The sequence below is a fragment of the Mustela nivalis genome, assembly GCF_964662115.1.
Source record: "Mustela nivalis genome assembly, chromosome: 2".
Classification (NCBI taxonomy): domain Eukaryota; kingdom Metazoa; phylum Chordata; class Mammalia; order Carnivora; family Mustelidae; genus Mustela; species Mustela nivalis.
In genome coordinates this window covers 100,511,836-100,519,722 of record NC_139021.1, presented here as the reverse complement: position 1 = coordinate 100,519,722, position 7,887 = coordinate 100,511,836, and positions in this window count along the sequence as shown.

Here is a 7,887-nt window from a genome sequence, read left to right as displayed (position 1 = left end):
AAGGAAACAGTCAATAAAACAAAGACGTAACCCACGGAATGGGAGAAGATATTTGCAAGTGACAGTACAGACAGAGGGCTGTTATCCAAGATCTATAAAGAACTCCTCAAACTCAACACTCAACACTCAAAAAAGCAGATAAACCTTTCTGACGGAGGCATAATACTCCATAGTGTATATAGACCACATCTTCCTTATCCATTCGTCCATTGAAGGGCATCTTGGTTATTTCCATAGTTTGGCGACCGTGGCCATTGCTGCTATATACATTGGGGTACAGATGGCCCTTCTTTTCACGACATCTGTATCTTTGGGGCAAATACCCAGGAGTGCAATTGCAGGGTCATAGGGAAGTTCTATTTTTAATTTCTTGAGGAATCTCCACACTGTTCTCCAAAGAGACTGCATGCACCTACTTGCATTCTCACCAACAGTGTAAGAGGGTTCCCCTTTCTCCACATCGTATCCAACACATGTGGTTTCCTGTTTTGTTAATTTTGGCCATTCAAACTGGTGTAAGGTGATATCTCAATGTGGTTTTAATTTGAATCTCCCTGAGGGCTAATGATGATGAACATTTCTTCAACGGACAAATGGATAAGGAAGATGTGGTCCATATACACTATGGAGTATTATGCCTCCATCACAAAGGATGAATACCCAACTTTTGTAGCAACATGGATGGGACTGGGAGAGATTATGCTGAGTGAAATAAGTCAAGCAGAGAGAGTCAATTATCATATGGTTTCACTCATTTGTGGAGCATAACAAATATTATGGAGGATAAGGGGTGTTAGAGAGGAGAATGGAGTTGGGGTAAATTGGAAGGGGAGGTGAATCATGAGAGACTACGGACTCTGAAAAACAATCTGAGGGGTTTGAAGTGGCGGGGGTGTGGGAGGTTGGGGTACCAGATGGTGGGAATTATAGAGGGCACGGATTGCATGGAGCACTGGGTGTGGTGAAAAAATAATGAATACTGTTTTTCTGAAAATAAATAAATTAAAAATATACACATAAAAAAATAAATAAATAAATTTGCATTCCCACCAAAAAAAAAAAAAAAGCAGATAATCTCGTCAAAAAATGAGTAGACAGGAACAGACACGTCTCCAAAGAAGACATACAAATGACTAACAGACACATGAAAAAATGTTCATCATCATTATCATCAGGGAGATTCAAATCAAAACCAGTTTGAGATACCACCTTACACCAGTTAGAATGGCCAAAATGAACAGCACAGGAAACAAGTGTTGGAGAAGTTATGGAGAAAGGGGAATCATTTTCCAGGGTCCTGTCCCTCGAGCTCTCCAATTGGGGAACCCTGAGTTACACCCCACAAGTCCCCCTGCCACCCATGCCTTTCAGAGCTGTGGAAAAGCCTCAGAATGAGAGAAACCTTTGTGACCCAACAGGACCATATCCAAACTCTGGCGCTACGGCGGGTCAAAAGTTGGAGGCTGACGCCTGGCCACAACCCCTCCCTCAACTCTGCTCCAGGAAAGCTCCTCTGCACTGCGGCCCCCGGGTGGGCCCCGTCGTCTCCACACGTTTTCCAGATGGCCGAGACAGGCCCTAGGCAAGAAAGTGCTCTAGGCCACAGGGGACAGGGCAGTCTGAAGGGTTGCCCAACACCAACCAATTCTCACGAGTTTTCTGCAAAAATCTTTATAAATTTGGGCAGAAAGCTCGTGAGAATTGGCCAGAAAACCCCCAGCAAACTCTCTTCATGTGACGCATGTCTGCCGGGCCGGGGATCTCGAGTTGTCCTGGCTCTAACCCTGCCAGAAAGCCCTCTGTGAGTCAGGTGCAGGCGAGGCCAATGCCTCCTGCTCCTCAGCCTCCAGGGGTCCCCTCCCTGGCGCTGGCAGATGGGGCCTGCCATGCCCCAGGCCCAAGCCTGAACCCTCACCTGGTTTTTTAGTCTTCCATTTCCAGGGTCCTGTCCCTCAAGCCCTCCAATTGGGTAACCCTCAGTCCCATGCCACGAGTCCACCTGCGACCAAGCTAGAAATGGTGACTTTCAGAGCTGCAGAAAACCCTCAGAGTGAAAGAAACCTTCATGCCCCCACTGAGGTTATCCCCAAACGACGGTGCCACAGCAGGCTGAAAAGTGGAAAGATGACACCTGGCCAAAAGCCCTCCAACAACTCTGCTCTGGGAAAGCTCCACTGTGCCTGGATTCCAGGTGGGCTGCATTGTCTCAGTGTGTTTTCCCAATGGCTGAGACATGCACTGAGCGAGAAAGCTCTCTAGGCCACGGGGGACAGGGTGCCCAAATCAATTTGGCAGAAAGCTCGTGAAGATTGGGCGGCATTGGGAGGCCCTCTGGACCGCCCTGTCCCCCATTGATTTGGGTAGAAAGCTCATGAGAATTGGCTGGTGTTGGGCAGCAATTGGGACTGCACTGTCCCCTGAGGCCTAGAGCAATTTCTTGCTCAGTGCATGTTGCAGCCATCCAGAAAATGTGCCGAGATGACCCTGCCCACCCAAGGGACGCTGCCCAGGGGAGCTTTCTAAGAGCAGAGTTAAGGGAGGGTTTGGGGCCAGGTATCAGCCTCCAACTTTTCCTCCCAGTTTGGTGTTGACTGTTGGGGATGGCCTCAGTGGGGGCATGAAGTTTTCTCTTGCTCTGAGGGTTTTTGTGCAGCTCTGAAAGGCAGCGTTTCCTCTTGGTGGCAGGGCCCTGAGTCATACCCAATTGGAGGTCTCGAGGAACAGGATCCTGGAGAAGGAAGACTGATAAACCGGGTGAGGGTCAGGGCCCTGGCCTAGGGACATGGCAGGCCCCATCTACCAGTACCACCAAAGGTACCTCAGGAGGCTGAGTAGCAGGAGGTGGTGGTCTTGCCTGTGCCTGACACACTGTGGGCTTACTGGCAGGGTTCAAGCCGGGACAACTCAGGATCCTGTGCAAGGCCCAGGGGGTGGCCCTGCAAACATGTGGCTCATGAAGTGAATTTGACACAGGTTTTTTCAGCCAATCCTCACGAGCTTTCTGCCCAAATTGATATCGGTATCGATTTGGGCAGAGAGCTCGTGAGAATTGATCGGCGTTGGGTGACTATTCAAACTGCACTGTCTCTCGTGGCCTAGAGTGCTTTCTCGCTCAGTGCATGTTGTGGCCATCTGGAAAACACGCCGAGAACACGCTGCCCACCCGAGGGCCCCTGCGCAGGGGAGCTTTCCGGGAGCACAGTTGAGGGACGGAGTATGGCCGGGCATCAGCCTCGGACTCTTCAGCCCAGTGTGGCACCAATGGTTGGGGATCGCCTCAGTGGGGACGTGAAAGTTTCTGAGGGTATTCCACAGCTCTGAAAGGAACCATTTCCTCCTGGTTGACATGGGGACCCATGGGGTGTGACTCAGGGTTCCTCAACTGAAGGGCTCGATGGACAGGACCCTGGAAAAGGAAGGCTGAAAATCTAAGTGAGTGTGAGGGCCCAGGTCCCATCTGCCTGAGCCAGGGAGGGTACCCCAGGAGGCTGAGTAGCAGGAGGTGATGGCCTCACCAGTTCCTGACTCACTGAGGGCTTTCTCACAGGGTTCAAGCTGCTGGAACTCGGGATCCCAGGCCAGGCCCAGAGGGCAGCACTGCAGACTTGTAGCACATGAAGCGTGTTTGCTGGGTGTTTTCCGGCCAATTCACAGGAGCTTTCTGCCCAAATCCTTATCTCTTCACAGATGACATGATGAGAAGTAAGGTGTTTAATGACCTGACTATGTAGAAAAATGAGACTGCTAATCCACCGTGGAGGAAATGGAGGGCATGTCTGTAGTATAAGAGATTCCTTTGATCCAGCAAGCCCTGGTATGAAAGTCAGTGAAAAAGGACAGCTGCCCAATCCAGGCAGAACTACTGGTAGTCCACAAAACTCAGGAGTGAAAGGTTGGGTCACTCCACCAGATAAAGAATCATGACCAGCTGAGGTGCTTGTTCACGGTGAATGTAATGAAGAACGAGCAGCCAAAGTAGCAGGTAGAATACCAGCTATGACCATGTGACCAGTTACAGAAATAAGGACTCTAATTCTTTTTTTCATAAGACTTTGTTCATTTGTTTCTTTGTTTGGAGTGCAAGTGGTGGGTGGGACAAAGGCAGAGGGAGAGAGAATCTCCAGCGATTCCATGCTGAGCACAGAGCCCCATGTGGTGCTCAATTTCACGACACTGACATCATGACCTGGGCCAAAACCAAGAGTCGGAAGCTTAACCAACTCAGCCACCCGGGCATTCCAGGACTCTAATTCTTATGAGTATTTCTTCCTTATTTTGTTATGAGCATTTTTGTGTTGACGCATCTGTTTTCTTCCTTCTCTTGGTCCCTTATCAGAGAATGTACGATGCACGTTTGTGATGGTTAATTCTATGTGACAAATTATGTAGGTCAGAGGATCCAGATAGTTGATCAAATCCATGTCTGGATATAACTTCAGAGGTATTTTTTTATATGTGATTTTCACTTAAATTTTGAGAAAAGCAGATTAAGCTCCATAACGTGTGTGGGCCTCATCTAATCAGTTGAAGGTCTTACAAGAAAAGATTGAGGTCCCCAGGTGTGAAGGAGTTCTGCCTCCAAGCAGGGATCAGACTCAAACTGTCACATCAGCTTGGTCTGCCACCAATCTGCCCAATCTGCAGAGTTCAAACATGCCAGATTTTACAGTCAGTAAATTCTTTAAAATAAATCTCTCACTTTCTCTGTCTCTGCCTTTCTCTTTTTCTCTCCCAGTAAACACACACACATTCTACAACCCTACTACAGAAAGTACTTCACATTTGTAATTAAGAAAATGATGAATAAGGAATGGAAGATGGGCATCATATTTACTCAGAAATTATTGGCATGTGCCTTGGCTATTAATTATAAAAATTCTACCAGAAGTCTCTAGTAAATTCTCAGCAAACACCTTCAAAGAAAGTATAGAAAAGGACTAGGCTATCTACCGAAACCCAGGGAAAAAAAAAAAAAAAAACCAAAAACCAAAATGAAAATCCAGTAACTACATAAAGTAGTAGGCGAAGTGATTGTAAGAATAAAATTAATCAAATAAGAAACATACACAACTGCAACTAAGAAGGGACATATAGCCAGACATCAACAAAACATGAGCATGGGATTTGCTTCTCCTGGAGGCAATGGAGCCAGGATGCTGGGTTTCTCCAAACTATGAGCAGGCCAGTCTGGGTTTGATCCTCTGGCAGAGAGCTACCCACTGAAGAACTAGGTGTGGTTTTCTTTCCTTCAGAGAATTGCTGACAGACCATCTGTCACACACTCAGCCTGAGCCTGAGCATAAAGAATAGCAATGTCAGCCACAATTGTGATTCTTAAGAATGACTCTCACCCCCAACCTAGTGCAGTATTTTCTCACAGAGAAGAACCTGGTTAGGAAGCTTGGAAGCCAGGCGACTCACATTGGAATTAACACTGGGCGCATGGTTCTGGGGTCAGCTGTTCCGCAGACAGGTTGGGAGATCTGACTAGCTCCTTGATCAGCGTTAAGAAGTGGGTCAGATTGAGCAGGGTGGAAATGCGTAACAAAAAATAAATGTGGACACCCGTGGCTGGCTGATACTCAACCTGGATGGCTCAGTGTGTAAAGGGCCTGACTCTTGATTTCAGCTCAGGTCAGGATCAGGATCTCAGGGTCAGCTGGGCTAACCAGCACTTAGCAGGGAGTCGGCTGGAGTCTTTTCTCTCTCTCTCTCTCTCTCTCTCTGCTCCTCCCCCTGTTGTACTTTCTATCACTCTCTCCCAAATAAATATATAAATCTTAAAAAAAAAAAAGAATGATAAGAAAGGCTGCAGGGCTAAACAAAGTGAAAGGCCAGTTAGTCATCATGGCATCTCAGATTTCAAAATGATAATGAAGAAAGTGGAGAACAACCCATCCTCCAAAACATGCCAAACTCCGGGGGGGTGGTGGTGGTGGAATCTGTTGCCTTTAAAAAAAATGTGCCCTTGGAAAATATTTCCAAGGACATCTTCTGTTACTCACTCATTGGGCTTCTTATGAATATTTATGGCACATGTATGGAATGAATGCTGTTACATAGAGCATGAACATGGAAACAGGCAGAAGCCATGAACCCGGCATCAGAGAATGCATTGCTAAGGCAATTTCTGGTGCTTCAGGATTTCTTGTCAATTTGGCTGTGACTGTAATGGTATCTGTGGGGTGCTGTATACTTATGGACACGGCTCAGGGGCCAAGCCGTGGACTACAGCTTATCTTCCCAGGTCTGTTTAGAGAGAGGGCCAGAGCTCAGTATTGTTAAGTAAATCGCACATTTTTATTAAAGCAATAATCTTTGAAGAGTTTAAGTACTATTTTCCATTTCAGATGTTATGTACCACCTGAAGGGACAGTCAGCACTTAACATCATGGGAAAACTGGGGGTGACCCATGGGTTAATGCTGTTGAATAAAGGTGCAAGAACCTCTAGGAGCTTCAGAAAAGCACACATTTGCTCAAAATAATTTTTTAAGTGAAACTGTATTAGGAACTAGTTTCAGTCCCTTTCTGGCTCACATTGGCCATTTTAAAAAAAGGGGTAGAGGGAATGTAGCCACAGCACGGATTTATCCATTTCCACACCAGACCTGGGGAAACTCACGCTCTGCATTCTGTGTTCTCCAGAGAAGGACGAGCACCACTGTGATCCACAAAGCGTGACCACACAGCATTCCCATACTTTCATGTAACCAGTGGCACAAGTGGAAACACAGGTGACCAGCCAGTCAGGCAAGTGACTGTAGCTGGGGTCGCTGGGGCCAGGGAGTTAGTCTGAGTCAAGTCAGCCCACAGAAGTGCTTTTATATATATATTTTATTATTGTTTATTTTTCATTTATTTATTTTCAGCATAACAGTATCATTATTTTTTCACCACACCCAGTGCTCCATACAATCCATGCCCTCTATAATACCCACCACCTGGTACCCTGGCCAGTGCATTTTAAAGGAAACTTGCTGTAATGGGGTGTAAACATTGGCAGAGAGAGGAGCCCTGTAGACTTCCTGCTCCTGCCGCCTACAAATACCAATGACTATCTCACTGTCAAGGAAGAGCCATGCATCATCTGTTTTCTTGTAAATGGCAGAATCAGAATCTACAAGTGCCTTTGTGTAACAGAACAGGTCTTATCAACTTGACATTCAGCACAATCCAATGTCCTAGTATAGTCTGCTTCAGATTCACTTCAACTTGCTTGGTCTTTTGAGGATCCAAGAAGCTAATTAGTACCATTTCATAAAAATTTCCTAATGGGGGGTCAGGGCTCAGATGATTAAGTGTCTGCCTCTGTATGATCTTCAGATCCTGGGACCCAGCCCTGTGTTGGCATCCCAGCTCAGTGGGACGTCTGCTTCTCCTTCACCCTCTGCCTGTCCCCTTGTTTGTACTCTCTGTGTCTCTCTGAGTGTGTGTCTGTCTCTCTCTCAATTGAATAAATAAAATCTTAAAACAAAAACAAAAACAAAAAACCCCTCCCAACATCATATCTGGGGAGATACTGTCACTTCCTTGTCAATTAAAGATGACAATAACCCAAATTGTTGAAACTTTTGTGCATATCCCTCTCTGATCATAGGATAATTTGGTAGGTTGTCTTCATCATGTTGATGGTTTCCTTTCCTGTGCGCCATACTTTTCAGTGCTCAGAGAACATGCATGTAAGCCCATTTTTTAAATTCAATAGCTCCTCCTGGAATATTCTGGAGTGGATGACCACCACTCACACCTCACCAGCATATATGAGAGCACCTGTGATTCTGCTCCTTCCCCAGCATCATTTTTAGCTTAGCCAATCTGATGATTGAAACACATTATCCTATCCTCCAATGTGTGCTGTTCACTCTGTCGATGGAAGACTCAGGTA